The sequence below is a fragment of the Macaca fascicularis genome, chromosome 11 (genome assembly GCF_037993035.2).
Source record: "Macaca fascicularis isolate 582-1 chromosome 11, T2T-MFA8v1.1".
Classification (NCBI taxonomy): Eukaryota; Metazoa; Chordata; class Mammalia; order Primates; family Cercopithecidae; genus Macaca; species Macaca fascicularis.
In genome coordinates, this window is record NC_088385.1 from 67,321,809 (window position 1) to 67,341,401 (window position 19,593).

Consider the following 19,593-nt stretch of genomic DNA (forward strand, 5'->3'; position numbering starts at 1 on the left):
AGTAATTTAAAGCTTTAATGGTAAGGGTAAATCAATTTTTTTTTCAAGTTTCTTACTCTAAAGGTAATTTTTTCTTGTATCCTGGCAAAGTGGCAAAAATAATATAGAATTATACTTTCTGAGGTAACATTTACTCCTGCTCTTCCTCTGCTTGTATCTAGATCTTTCTTTTCCTTTGCTCCTATTGCTGTTGTCCCACTCAGTGTGGGCTTCTAGTTATTTAGAATGTCTTTGTATCAGAGAGATATTTTGATTTGTTAGCTTTGACAGTTCACAAGGCATGATCAGATTCAGCTCCCTGAGACGTTATGGCAGATCTGTTGCACTCATGAGTGCATTATGGCTTGCAAAAACATATCCTAGTTTCCACTGTGGTTTTCAAATTGGCCCATTGTATTTCCTGATGAAGTCCTATTGGATATTTAGGAGTCTCCTATTCTCGGGTCTACCAGATGTCCTGTTTCTCAGTTCAATGTTTGACTTTTGTCACTTACCTTTTTTACAGACATCTGTGCATTTAGTTTTGCTATTGAAAAAACAAATTAATGATTTACAATAAAAAAGAAGAAAAATATATAGTTGCATATTAGAGTGAATCAATTCAGAAGGTCCAATATCAAACAAATAACTTCTAGAAACAGGAAACCTAAATGACTCAAAAATTCTAAAAATATTTCCGCACACGAAATAAATGCATACTGGAGCACATCATCAAGAAATTCCAAATTACAAAACATAATTTTAAAGAAGTCTAAAATTTTGAAGAAGAAATCTTCCAAAAGTTCAGAGTTCTTTTTGGTGTCAGATTTCTCTCCATTAATGTTGTATGCTAAGAACAAGTATGCAATACTCAGACAAATTGTCAATAGAGGATGAGGGTAAAATAAATATATCTTAAGACATGCAAAGTCTCAAAATATATCAACTTCAAAAATCCTTTTAAGAAAACAATTGGGAAATAAGCTTCAGCAAAATGAGGGCCAAAGCTCATGATTTTACAAAGTTAATCTGTCAACTCAAATGAAATACTGAGACAGGAATCTTAATCCATTGAGGCTTATTAAACTGGAGTTTGAGGATGTGCACCTAAGAAGCAAGGATTACATTAACCTGTAACCTGATGTCCAAAGTCAAGTACATGAAGCACAGATGTTATGCATTTTTTTTTCCAAACAGAGGGTTATGTGCAGCACAGAAGAGAGGGAGTGAAGGAACAGCCACATTCTTGCAATTTTGATTGGTGTTTAGTAATGTTATATAAGAAGGTAAAACAAATATGTGGTTGAGTGGGCAGGAGAAAAAAAGTTAATAACTCTATAAGGCATCTTAGGATCTGATGGAAGAATAATTGATTTTCTCCCCTTTTGTTCTATATCTGATAAAGAAGTTACAACCTGGACCTGTCAGACTCCAGTTACATAGGCAAGAGTCAGTTTTAAAGACCTTAGGATTACAGCTAAAATGTGTCTATTTATGAGAGGTCGCAACACTTATTCCTTGCTACCGTACTGGCCTTTGCACATACACACATTCCTGGACCAAAACAGACATTTAGAACAGATTTCAGTTTTTCTTTTTCATCTATTTTCACGAATCTAACTCAGAAAGTCATTGGACAAAACCTATGCAATAAGCTCTGTGATAAATTATTTCAATTTGGAATATAAAATGGAAAAGAACAGAAGGCAATCATTCTAGAGAAAATTGATTTGGAGTGTATGGAAATACATACTAACAATTTTAAGTACATCGAAAAGATGGAACTGTTAACGCATAGTACAACAATTGGTTCAGAAATGAAAACATATGTTTTAATTATAAAATGTAGACACCGCTGACTTATCCAAATATGATGACTTAAATCTACTAACGGATGAGGAAGGATAAGTGATACTAGTAATGTGGTTGAGATAACACATGATCCATCATAATATTAATAGGATCCAGGATATGATCCCAAATAGCGATGATGGGTTAAATGTATAAGCAAATTGTTTAGAAATACATGCTGAATACTGGAAGAAAAATCTAAAGCACTTGACAGCTGTTGCTTCTGAGAATAGAATTATTAGTGAGGCTGGAAGTTTCAAAGAATCCTTCCTTTATATTGTATGCCTTTTAGTATTATGTAACTTTTGAATATATATAATTACTTTGATTAAAATAGTTAAAAATAAAACAAAGTAATATAAAAAAAATTTAGAACTATGAAATAGTTGTAAATTGGCCTGAAACATAATGATTATCATATGGGAGAAAGACGAGGCTTGGTGATTCTCTGATTACTTACTAATAATGGTGATAATGATATAAATAACATTATTATTATGAAAATTACATTTATCTCTTCATTGTAGCCAAGGCTGTGTTGTGTTAAACTTTGAATTTTATCTTCATAACAAAACACTACATAGGCAAAGAGATATGTTTTAGTCTCTAAGGAATGAGAACAATAGTGTCACCTGATCTATTTGTTAATAGGAATAAAAAGTTTTCAAATTACCATTCCATATATTGGGGTATATATATTTATATATTAAAAACAACAACTACCTTGGATAATAAATGCAATATTTTTTCATTTACTTGGATGTTTAAATGAATCCAATTTTGTGACATTTATCTTTGTCAATAAACTTAAATATCTTAACTCAGGTTGTGTTTTTTCACTCAAAGGATTCTAGAACTTGATTTGTCTCTTTTATTCAATGATACCTGGAAACACTGTCAAACGTTATGTTAGTGCTCTTCATATCATGTTGAATGATCTCCAGTTTCCTAGGTATTAGATTTAATATGATGATTCTAGTTTGATTAGAACACCAATTGCCTTAGGAATCACCAGAATCATTTATCTGCTCACATTAATTAAAATAAATCATATTCTCACTTTCCATGGTCTTGAGATTTCATATAAAATATGCTGGAGGCTTGGAATTCTCTGAGAGAAACTCATTATTGCAATTCTTTCCCTTTAGAAACATAAAATATAGTTTTAGGGACAACTCACTCTTTTCAATTAACAGAAAGGGCAACAGTAAACTCTAGATGGTTTTGATGTCAATCATGGCCTTAAATCCTGGGACCCCCTAGGTAAATATCCTGGAAGAAAATATCATGTATGCTGAAAATTTATCTATCAAAGTAATATGTATTTGAACTTATAAAAATGTAAATACTTGTTTACTCAAATTTGACTGCTCCAAGAAATTTTTGGAGCTAAAAGCCCTCATTTAATAATATGAGATTTAGGATACTGAAATATCTTAAATCTAGTGCTAATCCTTTAGTGTAACTGAAGAAACTTTGATCTCTATGAAGACAACAGAATATTTATTTTTGAAAAATTAAGCCTATGCTAGGGAATATATAATATATTTACTAACCATGGGATTCTTATATATGTTTATAAAAGATAATATAGAAAACCATGCAGAAATGCACTTTGTGCGACTCCAGTTAGTCATTCCTTATCGCCAAAATATCAGAGAAGCCCTTATAAATTGGCTGCTGAGTTTGTCTTCTAATCCTTCCGAAAACTCTTTTTGTTTGTTTGTTTGTTTGTTTATAGCAAACATTATTTTTTTCTTTTTCTAAGACAGGGTCTCGCCCTGTTACCAAGGTGAGACTACAGTGGCATGACCATGGCTCACTGCAACCTCAACCTCCTGGGCTCAAGAACTTCTCTCACCTTATGTCTCCTGATTAACTGGGAACACAAGCCTGTGTGTCGCCACTCTCGGTTCATTTTTTTTATTCCATATTTTTTTTTTTAATTTAAGTTCTAGGGTACATGTGTACAACGTGTAGGTTTGTTACATGTGTAAACATGTGCCATGTTGGTGTGCTGCACCCATTAACTTGGCTAATATTTTTTAAAATTTTTTTGTAGAGATGGGGTCTCCTTATGTTGCCCAGGCTACAAACATGTTTTATTCTTAAATTCAACTTTTCCCATTTTTGCTATTGAGTTTTCTCCAGAATTGCCTATAGAATATGCAAGAAAGTTATAAACCTAGAGTATTAATTTGTTCAACATTCATGAGTGAAAAGGATATTGAAATATTTCTGAAGTTAAGATATCTCTAGTTGTTTAAACTGAAGTTCACTAGAATAATTTTGAATTTGCAAACTTAAAAATTATCAGTAGGATTTATCTCATTGTGGAAAAATCTTTTCTTTCAGAATGTCTCCTATGTGAACTGAACTCATTCAGAGAAATCATAATGATATTAAAATAATAATTATTTATTGAGAGCTTCAAAATTGCTAAACAATGATGTTACTTTTTTCACTTCTCAGCCTCACCATCCGAGTTAAGCATTATTTTAACACAATTTTTTAAAAAACTGTTTTCTAGAGACAAGGTCTCACTATGTTGCCCAGGCTGGTCTTAAACTCCTGAGCTCAAGGGATCCTCCCACCCAGGCCTCCCAGGTAGGTGGAACTACACATACATACCACTATGCCTGGCTTGTAATCCAACTTTAAAAATGGAAAAGTTAGTTAAAGAAAGATTAAGCAGATGTACAATGTCATTCAAACCCATACCACAGACTTTGGAGTCTGTCCAAATGGCCATAATGCCATTATGATACCTTCAAAAAAAAACAAAAAAACAAAAAACCCTTACAATTAAAGACAGAAATTGTATGTCAGGCTGTCCTCATTGTCTTGATTATCACATTTAGAAATGCCATCTCAGTACCCTTGACTTTCCCTGCTCCATGACTCTCATGACTCTCTGCTCTGCTCTGCCTCAACCACTTACTAGACACATTCAAAGTGTTTTTACCCATAGCGCCACTATTTTTTTTTTTTTTTTTTGAGATGGAGTCTCACTCTGTCACCCAGGCTGGAGTGCAGTGGCACGATCTTGCCGATCTTGGCTCATTGCAAGCTCTGCCTCCTGGGTTCACGCCATTCTCCTGCCTCAGCCTCCTAAGTAGCTGGGACTACAGGCACCCACCAACATGTCCGGCTAATTTTTTTGTATTTTTAGTAGAGATGGGGTTTCACCATGTTAGCCAGGATGGTCTCGATCTCCTGACCTCGTGATCCGCCCGCCTCGGCCTCCCAAAGTGCAACTCCACTATCTTCATTGCAAGTACTCCATTCTCCAGCTGGCAATTTCTGTCTCTACAGTTCACTCCTGTTAATATCCTGTCTCCAAAAGTTATTTGACTTCCTGGTACTAAAAATACACATGTTATAGCAAATTTTCATCATTGCTTTTCAGTGTGCAGTTTATATCACCACTTCCCTTCCAAGTTGAAATCCCACAATTTATTGTTAAATCACTTCCTGACTTCCTTCAATATAATCTTCAACTTTAATCTTCATAGCAAAATGAGGGTGGGAATGAAGCAAGTTTGAGCTTCTGCAGGGAAGATGTGATGAAAGTTAACAGTGGCAAAAAAAGTTGAAGATTCTATCTTTAATCTTTCTTAAGTGCTCCCTATTTGGGAGGCTTAGGTGGGAGGATCCCTCCCTCACATAATGAGACCTTGTCTCTAAAAAACAAATTAAACAAACAAACAAAAACATTGGGTTAAAATAATACTTAACTCAGATGGTTAGGCTGAGAAGTGAAAGGGTAATATCATTGTTAAGCAATTTTGAAGCTGTCAATAAATAGTTATTATTTTAATATCATTATGATTTCTCTGAATGAGTTCAGTTCATATATAAGACATTCTGAAAGAAAAGATTTTTCCACAATGAAATGAAGCCTGTTGACAATTTTTAAGCAAAAATTCTGTATTTTCCCAGTCAACTAATTCACATGAATGTTTTATACCTTTTCATGTATATTCAAATATCTCTTGACTTTCAGCTGCTGACCTTGCCATGCTATGCTATCCCTTTGCATCTATGCAGATATTTTCCTCCTTCTGTCCTGTTACTTCTCCATAAAGTTTTCTCACATTTGCAACACAGACCATTCTTTTTTAACTTACTGAAGAAACCATCTAGTGAATCTATAATATATATGGGTAATTTTTCTCACCTCAGTTATTTTATTTGGACCCAATTCTCATTTAGCTACTACATCACTTCTTCTGTCCTGCTTCCTATTCCTCTCTTCCCATTCTTGCAGCAATTATTTGAATCAGACTCTTAACCCATATCTTCATTGAACTTGTTCTTATTATGGTTACCAATGATCTCAACATTGCTCAATATAATTGTCTATTCTCTGTCTTCATCTTAGTTGGTCAGCAGCAATTAATACAATTGATTACCTGAATAATTGTTTGCTTGCTAAGATACATGCCACTTCTTTTATTTTATTCCTACTTTATTGATCACTCCTCCTTAGTGCCTTTTGCTAGTTCTTATTTTCAAGAATTTTAAGTGCTGGAGTTCCCTAGGGATCAAGTTTGGTACCTCGTATTTTTCTAACTACATTCAATTTACTCTTTTATAATGATATCTGGTCTCATGACCTTAACACTCATTTCTACATGGAAAGCTTCCAAATATAAGTCTTCAGATGTGCCTCTGCTCTATACTCCAACTGCTTTCAATATCTACACTTGTAAGTCTAATTGGCCTCTTAAGCTTAATATACCAAAACCCACACTCCTTCTCTTTATATCCAGACCTACTCTTCTAGTTTCCTTTTCAGTGAATTTTGGTTTTTGCATTGAGTTAGGCAAAAAAAACTTCAAGTCTCTCTTGTCTCTTGCTACCTCTTATGCTCTACAACTAATCTTTAAAAATAAGTCTGCTTTTGAAATAAGTCTGTTTTATAACAACTTCACACTACTTCCATCACTTCCACTTGTGCGCTTTAACCTACCATAACTTCCCTACTAACTTCTAAATTCTACAATCATACTGGTACTCTTGAAATGCAAGTACAATCATATAAAACCGTTTAATATTCTCCAAAGAGTTTTTACATAATGGCAATGTAAAGGTAAATACATGTATATACAGTGTCCTATATAAATAAGACACTGGCTATCTGATGGTCATTAACTACTACGATTCTCTCCCTGGCTCACTCTTTTCTAACCAAACGTCCTTACAATACCGATAATACGGTGCGGATGTTCCTGTTGCAGAGTCTTTGCACTTTCTGTTCCCTCGGCCTTAAATGCTCTTTCTTCTTATATCAATGGCCTATTGCCTCATGTTTTTCAGGTTTCTGTTTATATGACAGCATGTTAAACAAGTCTTCCTGAACACATATTTAAAATAATAACTTTAGCAAAACCTATTCTCTTTCTTACTTTTCTTTAGAAGATTCATCACTATTTAACATAATGTATGTTTTACTCTTCCATTCGTTTACTATCTGTCTCCTTCATAAATATGTGTGCTGTGAAGGCAGTAAATATTGAAAGGTTTTCATTGTTACATGTTCTGTCCTTAGAAAAATGCTGCCAAAAAAGGAAAGGCTCAATACATATTTATTGAATTCGTTAATTAAGCACAAATACACAGATGTCTTGTTAAGTATCCAAATGGAATAATACAATATATGTTCAAAGAATTACCAATAAACAAAACAAAACAAAAGCATAATGATAAGTACCAGGTAGACCTGCACAGATGAAGTGGAATACAGAGTAAAAAATATGGACTAGCTTGAAGATAAATTCCCATCCCTCTTATCTTGGGAGGAAACTAAAACAAAACAAAACATAACAAAACAAAACTGGCATTGCTGGAAAGGTATGATAGGCCTTAATCACTCATGTATGTATCACATACTGTTGGAGATTCTATAAAGAATAGTTCAACTCTATGTGGCATAGCTTTTCAATTAATTTTAATGAATGTTTATAATATTCCAAGATGGTCCAGGCAGACTTCTCTTAATGTATCTTTAAAAGAAAAATAAATCAAACTTACAATGGAAAAGTATTAGGCAACTTTCTACAGTGTGGTTGCCAATAACACTGCTGTTAAATACTTTCAGTTCTAATCAATTTCTGCTTTAAGATAAGATTATAAATTCTGTTCGCTTTTTGATTGAGTACAGTTACTACTGCTACTTCTAAATATGTGCCACTGCTGTGCCAAAATATTTGTTTTCTAGTGTAAAACCCTCCAGAGCTGTTTTTTTCTCTCTAGCATATTGGCCAGCAGCATTTTAGATGGTAGCTACTTCATTAATAAAACTTGACTCTTTACTAACTTTGATGAATAGAGACCCAGTTTCCGGTCCTCATAAGCCTGCAGTGGTGTGTAGCATTATATGAAGGGAAAATATCTATATCTATACCTGTATCTCTATATTTCTTTATCTCTTTCTCAAGCTCTATACCTCACCTGTGCTGAATAATATAAAGACAAGTCAAGAAAACAGCCATATTTCTCAGCATAGTTATAGCTACACTCAAATTATATATATGGCATGTAAAATCATTTTTTAACTACACTTAGTTTTGAGTAAGCATTTAAAATATGTTTTGTAATCAACTGGGTTTTTTTCTGTCACATATTACTGCATAACAAATTCTCCAAACATTAGCAGTTTATAGCAATAGAAATATATAATCTCACATTGTCTGTGGGCCAGGAGTCTAGGAGTGGCTTAGCTGGGTCCTTTGTCTCTGGACTGCAATCAAGGGCTGAGGTTGTCTCAAGACTTGATGAAGGAAGATCTGAAACACTTATGTGGTTGTTTGTAGGCCTTAGGTCCTTGCTAACTGTTGGCAAGAGTTATCTGCTCCTTGCCTCTATGCAGGACAGCTCAAAACTTGACAACTGGCTTCTCTTTAGAGCAAGCATAAAAGACAGTGAGGTAAGACAAAAGTCACAGACTTTATAACCTACTCTCAGAAGTGACAGCTTATGACTTTTACTGTGTTCTATTTGTTATTATTGAATCACTAAGTTTAGTCTACACTCAAGAAGAGAGAATTACATGAACGGGAACTATTAACAGGTGAAAATTATTGGTGTAACCAAACGCAGGTTCTACTGATTGCCGCTCGCAAAATTGAATAACAAGGAAAAGGTGTGGTAGGAGAAAAGCAACCTTATTTTCCAATGCTGGCAGTGGGGAAATGATTCAGACTACTTCCTTAATGAAACTGCTTAAACATTCTCTGACAAAATGCTATGATTTAAGAAGGTTTTCTACAGAGGGAATGCAACAAGGTGTGGCAGTGCACGTCTATGTGACTTCTTCTGATGACCTCTCTTGAGTTATTACCCCGTCTGATAAATAAAGTGGCGCCATCTTGGGCTCAACAGGGTTGTAAATTAGCCACAGCTTTGCAGTAATTTTCTGGTGGGGGAGAATTTCATAAGCACCTGGGTTGTCTCAAGGTTCAGTCTCTGGGACTTGTAAGCAAACGTAATTAAAAGCTAACAATGCAGGGGTGTGCCTGGTGGGAAGGAGACTAAAGGTTATTATTTCATTACTAAAATGTTAATACAAAGTATTACATTTTACTGAAGAAAGTAAAAAGAAAAAAAAACAAACTTAAAAATAGGGTACTCAGTTATACTGGCAGTTATTTCAAGGGCTGCTTACTACTACACAGTGCTTAGATCCATTCCTATCCTCTGACCTATTTCTCTGGCCAACTGGTGCTTAATTGGTTTTTAAGCAAGTGTCTTAAAACACTGATATAGTTTGGCTCTGTGTCTCCCCCCAAATCTCATGTTGAATTGTAATCCCACTGTTGGGGGAGGGGCCTGGAGGGAGGTGATTGGATCATGGGGTCGGACTTCCCCCTTGGTTTTCTCCTGAGGTGAGTTCGTTCTCGGGAGATCTAAGGGTTTAAAAGCGTGTAGCACCTCCACCTTAGCTCTCTTCCTCCTGCTCCAGCCATGTGGGACGTGTCTCCTTCCTCTTCACCTTTTGCCATAAGTATAAGATTCCTGAGGCCTCCCCAGCCATGCTTCCTGTATAACCTGCAGAACTGTGAGTGAATTAACCTCTTTTCTTTATAAATTACCTAGTTTCAGGTGGTTCTTTATAGCAATGCGAGAACAGACTAATACAAGCATATTTACTATCTGTGTTTTTAAACCCATTGCTTTTAAAATTGAATTCAATATTCAAAACATAAAAATGTACTTTATTGATTTTAACAAATGTTAAAAAATAATGAAAAAAAGCAAGCTGCATATAACATGAACATTCCTGATCTCTTAGAATTTACATGGTAGAGGGTATATTTTTAAAGACTACATCAGTCAATCTGCCTGAAGTCGCTTATATTTTCCTCTGAAATCAAGTTATCTAACTTTCAAAGTTTTAAGTGATTGTTATTAACTCATTGTTGTGAGCTCTATGACATCTGAGTCTGGATTCCTTTCATGTTACAAGCTTTGGTTTTCTGCCATTAATATAAAGCTCCTCAGTGTAAATTGTAATTATTTTGGGAAAAAGCTGAGAAAATTATACAAAACATAGACAGACCCAGGAGAGAGAATGCAAGAGGCTGCTCTGTGGCAACAAGAACTCTAAGCCATATAGCAATTATTTCAAAAATTAAAAGATTCCTACATATCCATAGCTATTCCACTACTGAATTAAAAATTAAAACCTAAACCTCATTTGGTTGACATGTTTATCATTTCTTCTTATACAGCTTCTGGGCATCATCAATTATCCTCAGGTACATAATACTCTCTGGCCACGTCATCTCTTATGAGGACTATGCATTTATATTTATTGTCCTATCAATTATCATTGCATAGAAAATTCTTCAAAGTCTAAGTGTCAGACATTCCAAAATCCTTTCGTGGGTTTTAAAATTATATTTAGAAAACAAAAACCTCTAGCCCATACGCAATCTAGAAGATTCCCACTATCTCTCTAGTCACATTTTATACCATCTCTCTATTCCTTTCTTTGATACAGAGACACTGACCTTCACTTCTGTTTTCCACTGTCACTTAGGTAAACTCACACAAAAAATTACAGAACCTGAACATTTTTTAGAACGTTTTATTATGAATTGAAAATTCCACATACAATAAATACAAATGATGTCATTATTTTATTACATCCTAAAGTTTGCAGTTTTCATTTCTTGGTTTCTTATATGGCATGGTCTGAAATAAGAAAAATACATTGTATTTTGAGAAAGAGTAAGCAAATAATTTATACTTCATATATTTCTAGGGTTTAGGATACACTACCCAGAAATATGGCATCTTGGCATATTGGATATTTTGAATTGAAGGAATTGGAGATATGATAAGTGCAGAAAGGTCTCTCTCACTTTCCCCTGATGCAGGTTGGAAATTCTAGGAAAGATTTTCTGATCTTCCCATGAAGCAGGTCATATGAACCCCTCATCTGAGAAGTACCCCCACTATCCCCTGTGTAAAGGAGTATCCTTAATCTCCTGAGACAAAAGTACACAGAGGCCGTCTGTACAAACAGGCAATGCCAACTTTTGTGCAGTATAAGCACTTACATCCTTTGTCTTAAGATAAAGGAAACTTTTTATACTTGTATATTTCTTGTATCCACATTTCTCCACCACCCTCCATTCTTCATCAAACCCACTATTAAAAACAAAGAACTTAAACAAATTTACAAGAAAAAATCAACCCCATCAAAAACTGGGCAAAGGATATGAACAGACACTTCTCAAAAGAAGACATTTATGAAGCCATCATCACTGGCCATCAGAGAAATGCAAATCAAAACCACAATGAGATACCATCTCACACCAGTTAGAATGGCCATCATTAAAATGTCAGGAAACAACAGGTGCTGGAGAGGATGTGGAGAAATAGGAATGCTTTTACACTGTTGTTAGTGGGAATGTAAACTAGTTCAACCATTGTGGAAGACAATGTGGCAATTCCTCAAGGATCTAGAACTAGAAATACCATTTGACCCAGCCATCCCATTACTGGGTATATACCCAAAGGATTATAAATCATGCTACTATAAAGACACACGCCCACGCATATTTATTGCAGCACTATTCACAATAGCGAAGACCTGGAAGCAACCCAAATGTCCATCAATGGTAGACTGGATTAAGAAAATGTGGCACATATACACCATGGAATACTATGCAGCCATAAAAAAGGATGAGTTCATGTCCTTTGTAGGGCCATGGATGAAGCTGGAAACCATCAGTCTGATCAAAATATCACAAGGACAGAAAACCAAACACCGCATGTTCTCACTCATGGGTGAAAACTGAACAATAAGAACACTTGGACACAGGATGGGGAATATCACACACCGGGACCCGTCGTGGAGTGCAGGAAGGGAGGAGGGATAGCATTAGGACAAATACTTAAAGTAAATGACGAGTTAATGGGTGCAGCACACCAACATGGAGTATGTATACATTTGTAACAAACCTGCACCTTGTGCACATGTACCCTAGAAATTAAAGTATAATTAAAAAAAAAATCCAGTTTAACTGTTACTTCAAGTCTTCATTTCCTAATGAAGGCTCAGTGTCATGGAAAAGTTATATTATATAAATGTGTGTGATTTTCTCTTGTTAATTTCTTTTGTTGCAGGGTCTCCAGCAAAGGAACCTAAGAAGGAAAATGTAAATTCCCTCCACAATATGTATGGCATAAATGCCATACAGTGGCTGTTTTGTGTTAATAAAACTCTTAGTCCTACAGTATATATTTATGAATTTAAAGGAGATTATAACACATACACACATGTGTATATGCACAATTATATATAAACAAGTACATATAGATACATATATAATTAAATATTAAATATATTTATATATAGGTGTAATAATTCAAGCTTAATCAGGAAGAAAAGTTTCTCTATACCCTAAAAACATCAGCTTGTAATCCAATGGACAGTGTTTTCCACTTTTTATAAATAATTATAGTATATCCTCTTGGAAACTATAGGATTTGTTACAATTGTTCTCTTATGAAAGTTTTATCTACTAATTGTCATTGAATACTTCACAAGCCAGCTGTCACCTAATTACAGAACCTGAAAATATTTTAGGAGGTTTTACTCTGAATTGAAAATTCCACATAAAATAAATGCAATTGCCATTGTTTTTTTAATCTTAAAACCTGTAGTTTCATTTTTAACTTGGTTTCATATATAGCAAGGTCTGAAATAAGAAAAATATGGTGTAAGTGACAGATAAGAATAGGAAAGAAAATTAAACGCTTTTGAGAAAAAATGATTCTGAAAATTTGAGTGAATAAACAATGTCCATAATGCCACTTTACCACATGGCACTCCCTATTTTTACATAACCATGTGCAACTCTTGAAGCTAGCAAGTGAAATACAATGTTCTGGATTATTTCAATAGAAAATGTAAAACCTATATTTCTTTATTTCTAAATCAGTTACCTCTGGAATAACTTTAGCATATGTCATTAAATTCTGGAAGATATTTGCCTTTGTCATTTTGTGAAAGATTTTCCTCCATAATAAAATAAGTATTATTAGCAAGTTGGATAGAATAACATACATATCATACAAAAAGTTAGCTGTTGTAGCATCTGCAAATGCAAGCCACCTCATGTAAAAAAAAAAGCCATTACTTACAAAATGTTAAACTTATAATATCTACAAACTTTAATTGTCACATTAGATATTTCAATATCCATATGCCCATTATAAAGCAAAATAGTTTCTCTCTAGTGTTGGTACATTAAATGGATTGGAATTGATTTGTTATAACAGGATAAGATAAACTACAGCCTAATATAGATAAATGACTTCCAAGTATAGCTCAGATATTGGCTGTATGTTTGTGTTTAGATTTTGCTGAACATTTGAGAGAATGGAGGGAGGTTCTTTTACAGCACCATAGCAAATAATTTAACCATCTCTGTTTTTATGATTCTTTCATCAATTAGTACCCTTGCAAATCCTCACTCCACAACTTCTCTACAGACGCTCCTCATTCTCTTCTGCCATTTTGCAGATTCACATGCATTTTTATCTTTATCCCTCAACTAACCTATTTTTTTTCTGTTAAATTCCATATTCTATTCTCAGTGCATATAGAACATTTTAGCTGCTGCTTCGTTTCACTGCGCTTTGAAAGTCAAGTCTTACAAGACCTTAGATTTTATAGTCAAAAACAATTAGGATATTTTCAAAACCAAAATTATGCATACTCAAGATAAATTGTAACACTCTCTTCAGACAAATGGTTACATTCAAATGTGTGTGGGTTTATCATTAATAGACTTTGTATTTTAGTACAGTGCTTGAATTACATAATAATCGAGCAGATAGTACGTGGTATTCTATATACAACCCATCCTCACAGCATTTCTTCTATTTTTATATTGCATTAATGTAGTATACTTATTACAACTAACAAGCTGATATTGATAATAATTATTAACTATAGTACATATTTTACTTTAGGGCTCACTGTGTTCTATAATTCCTTGTGTTATGACATGTATATTGCCATGTATTCACCATTACAGTTTCATACAGAATAGTTTCCCTATCCTAAAAATTCCCTGTGTTCTGCCTGTTCATCCCTTTCTAGAGAATGCCTGGAAATCACTAATCTTTTTAATGTCTCTATAGTTTTAGCTTTTTCATGATGTCATATAGTTGGATTTATGTATTATATCACTTTTTTAATACGGTTTCTTTCACTTAGCAGTATGTATTTACCATTCTGTCATGTCTTTTAAAGCATTAACAGCTCGTTCCTTTTTATTCTGAGTAATATTCCATTGTGGATATACCAGAGTTTATCCATTTGTTAATTAAAAGACATCTTTGTTAATAAATATAGTAGTGTATTATACACTACTATAGGGTAATTTTATATAAGGCTGCTATAAGCATTCCTATGTCCAGGTTATTGCACAGACATCATTTTTCATCTAAATTGAGTAAATACCATAGGAGCTATGTTAATGCAATGGTAAAAGTTGCATGTGTTGGGGGCGGGGCAGTGTTCTATACTCCTGTATTTAAATCTCAGTCTTAAAGTGCTCTTGTGGACTGGGCTGTAATCTTTAGGAGTGCTTCTCAGCATTTTTCCCCATTAGGTGAAACAGAATGGTTAAAAGGGGCTGGAAATGGGTAACTTCCCTTCCTCTAAGGCACATAAAGCTTTGATGAAATCTTTTCACATGCTCATATGGGAATAGGAAGATATGATGCCTTTCCTTATTTATAAGGGTCATGGCCAGCACTCCTATAAAAAAAGACAAGTTAATAAGAGAAAAGTGTAACAAATTTAAAGTTTCATGTGACATGGGAGACTTCATAAATGAAGACTCAAAGACCTAGGAAAAACTTCCTATTTTTATTCTTAGTTTCCACAATAAGTGGTCAACTGTGTAGAAATATGATTGGACAACAGACAGACTATAATCTAATGGAAATAAACCGAGGGAGAATCCAGCAAGACCTCTCTGTTTAGGTCCTCCTTTTCCTCTCTTTGCAGCATTCTTTCCTCCCCAGATATGGGGGCAAGACCCTTCTGGAATGAACGTCTTTAAGGGAGAAGGGAGAAGAGAGAAACTGATAGTTTGGTACTGTGTCCCTACCGAAATCTCATCTTGAATTGTAATCAGAATTGTAATCGCCATGTATTAGGGAAGGGATGTTGTGGTTAAACAGGATACTTATCTTGACCCCTTCATGGGACTCACAAAGGGGTTGGTTCCTTTACTCAAGTCGCAGCTCTCGACCCTTTGCAGGAGGGGGAGCATGCAGGTGAGTGGGTTCAGAGGCCAGGACAAGCACTTCTGGGCAACTAGCAGGAACAGAACTCTGTGCAGGCCCACAACAGCATCTAGGGCTTTCCCATGACCTCAGAGCCCTAGAGGGCAGGTGTGACAGTATGCTCCTTTAGCTTGTCATCTGTGGATGGCTTAAGTGTTAAACAGCTTAGTGGAGGGTCAGTGTGACAGTCTCTTGCACCCTTACTCAGGCCCTTGTTTGGCATCCAGGAAGAATCAGGTCACATGAATGAATTGAAGGATGGTAAATGTAGAGGATTTTCTTGAGTGGCGGAAGTGGCTCTCAGCGGGATGGGGAGCTGGAAAGGGGATGGGGTCCTCCCCTGGAATTTGGTCTTATCCCTGGCTGAACTCTCCTCTGAGGTCCTGCCCTTAGAAGTCACATCGTCCCTTTGAAGTCACACTGCTTCTCTCTGATGTCCTGGTAGCTGCTTCTCTTCTCTTCTTCTCTGCCACAGTTCTGGTGGAGCCTGGGGTTTTTATGGGCACAGGATCATGGACAAGGTGAGCCAGGGTGGTTTTGGAAAAGGCAACATTCTGGCAGGAAAACAGGAATGCATGTTCTCACTTTGGGCAGTAGGTCCAGGTTTTTGGGCATGGCCCTTGCTGAGGACCACTCTCTTCTACCCAGTTTTTTCCTGCCTCCGGTCCATATCAGTGGGAGGTGATTACATTATGGTAGTGATTCCCCAATGCTGTTCTCATGATAGTAGGTTCTCATGAGGTCTAATGGTTTTATAAGGGCCTTTTCCCCACTTTGCTTGGCACTTCTTCTTCCTGTGTCCATGTGAAGACGGATATGTTTGCCTCCCCTTCCACCATGATTGTAAGTTTCCTGAGGCCTCCCCAGACCTGTGGAACTGTGAGTCAATTAAACCTCTTTCCTTTATAAATTACCCATTCTCAGGTATGTTCTTATAGCAGCATGAGAACAGACTAATACAGTGATCTTTTTAGGTTTAATGGTTTGCTTTGGGAAAGAGGAGTTCTAGATTGTTTGTTTCTATGACCCACTTTGAGGAAGAGCCATGCTAATGTCTACGAATCAATGCAGGGAAGAGAGAGGGGCAGGATAGAGGAGGGCAGGGGAAGGTCAGAGTGCTTGTTTTCAAGGCCCTTTCAATGTCCTCGTTCAAAATACTCAGCATGTCAAAGTGCCATACTTTGGAGAATCATATTCTGAACCCCAACACTGCATAGGTATTTGTTGTGGAGATTTCTGGGGGCTTCTTTCAAAATGATTACTTTTTCTCTGGGTGTATGTCAAAATGGTTATTGTATCTGCCTCCTGGTAAAGCACTAGGAAATTATTCTCTGATCTTCATCATGAGAAAATGGTGGGGCAACTGAAAGGAAAACCCACAAAAAGGGCTGGTGTGGGAAGGGATTTAGACTGGGTACCTGGGAGTTTTTAACTCTCAAGCTAATTAGTATTCAACATCCAATTGTTTCTTGAAGTTACTCTTTTGAGTGTTCTATTTTTCCCTACCTGGTCCAGCAGCTTCTGCTTCAGGTGAACTGCTTTGTATTCTCTGTATTTTGGGGTGGTGGCTTATAGTGTGACCTCAGTTCTCTCACTGATCCATTAATGTTGTTGATTTTCAGTTTTTTCAGCTTTTTTCTGTCATGAGGTTGGAAGTGATGACTTATACGTTCTTTACATGTTGGAGTGGAAATTGGAAGTCTTTCAAATGTATTATCTTATTTTTATTTTTTAGAGAGACAGGGTCTCTTCCACACCCAGGCTCGAATGGAGTGGTGCAAGCATACATCACTGCAGCCTTGACCTCCTGGGCTCAAGGGATTCTCTTACTTCAGTCTTCTAAGCAGCTAGGATTATAGGCATGCACCACAATGCCTGACTAACTTATTTTTATTTTTTTTGTAGAGACAGAGTGTATTAGTCAAGGTTCTCTAGAGGGACAGAACTAGTAGGATATATATCTCATATCTATCACATATATATCTCATATATATCATATATACCTCATATATATCACATATATATTATATATATATCATATATACGTGTGTGTGTGTGTGTGTATATGTGAGATGTTGTTATTAACTCACATGATCACAATGGTCCCACAATATACTGTAAGCTGAGGAGCAAGGAAAGCCAGTCCAAGTCCCAAAACTGAAGAACTTGGAGTCTAATGTTCAAGGGCAGGAAGCATCCAGGATGGGAGAAAGATGTAGGCTGGGAGGCTAGGCCAGTTCTAGTTTTTTCATGTTTTTCTGCCTGCTTTATATTTTTGCCACACTGGAAGCTGATTAGATGGTGCCCACACAGATTAAAGATGGGTCTGCCTTTCCCAGCTCATTGACTCAAATATGAATCTCCATTGGCAACACCCTCACATACACACCCAGCATCAATACTCTGCATCCTACAATCCAACCAAGTTGACACTCAATATTGACCATCACACAGGGTCTTACTATGTTGCTCAGGCTGGTCTCAGACTACTAGTCTCATGTGATCCTCCTATCTCTGACTCCCAGAGCGCTGAGATTTAAATGTAATTTTTATAGCATTTTTTTGTCTGTCTTTGCTAAGAAGCAGCAGCATCTGGTAAGAGACTGATCAATATTGCCTGTAAAATTCAGGTAATGAAAATAGGTCTAGTATAATATATTATTAGCAGCTAATACAGTGAACAACACCAAGGTAGTGAGTTTCTGTTTTTCTTTAAACCAGTGACCAAAATGGGTTTAATATTCTCCTCAGCTTGACTGATCTTTAGATAAGCTCCTTTCTGATTCCAAGCCCTTGACTTCCCTTATATAGAGCATTTGCTTTATTAATAGAAAACAGATAGTTGTAAATTCTTTACCTGTCTCTTTGACATGCAAATCTTTTTTAAAGCCTCTGGCCAGCTTCATAACCCAGGGTTGTGTTTGAAATGCAATCCCTAAGAAGAATTTCACTCCTATTTCCCAGTCTCTGTGGGAGAATACAAGCCTTACTTAAGTGATATCTGGCTCCAAATTGTTACAACTAATGGCAAAAACTGCCATTACTTTTGCACCAATCTATAAAACTACCCTCTGTTGTGAAAGGAAAGTTGACTTTTCCATTGGGAAAAGCCAATTAGCAAACAAAGAGAACCTATGTTTTCACTCTCACTCTAGTGCTTTAAAATCCTCCTGCCCTGTGTTTCTCTTGAGTGAGATCAGACTGAGTTCTGATCGTTTTCCCCATTGGAATGTCGCATGCATAGGAGAAGGGAGAAAAGTGAGGGAAAGGGAGAGGATGGTGACTGAATAGCAATACAACTTGATTAAGTGGTACAACTTCGAGCAACAGTGAAAACCATTTTCTCCTTGAACAAACACTACTCACTCAAGCTAACAGAACTGTTCTAAACTAGGCTCTGACTTTTGAGTTTCTGTGTTAGTCTGTGTTGTCAAATTTTAGCAAGAATCCTAAGTAGTGAGGAGTTATTGTTTAATGGGTATAGCCTTTCAATTTAGGATGATGAAAAATTTCTGGAAATGGATGATTGGGGTGGTTGCACAAAAATGTAAATGTTCTTAATGTTTCTGAAATATACACTTAATAGTTTAAGATACTGATCTTTGTTATGTATTTTTATCACAGTAAAAATAAAAGAATGCTGCTAAGTGAGTTTAACCAGAATTCTCCATTCTTAATATCAAATCGCACTCACTATCTAATCCCCTCGTCCTCCAACATTCCCCAAGTGATGTCTGATCACGCTGGCCTATCTTTAAAGAGAGTCCTGTTAGGTTGGCTTAGCCAGAATTCTCCTTTATCCTCAATGTTTCCTCTGAGTAATTGTCCATACGTAGATGTCTACCCTGCTCCTTGGCTATCAATTTTTATTTTTCTTTGTTGTATTTAAAGTTGAGCTCACTCTCTTCCCCACTGTAAGACCTTATTGCAGAGGTTTCTACA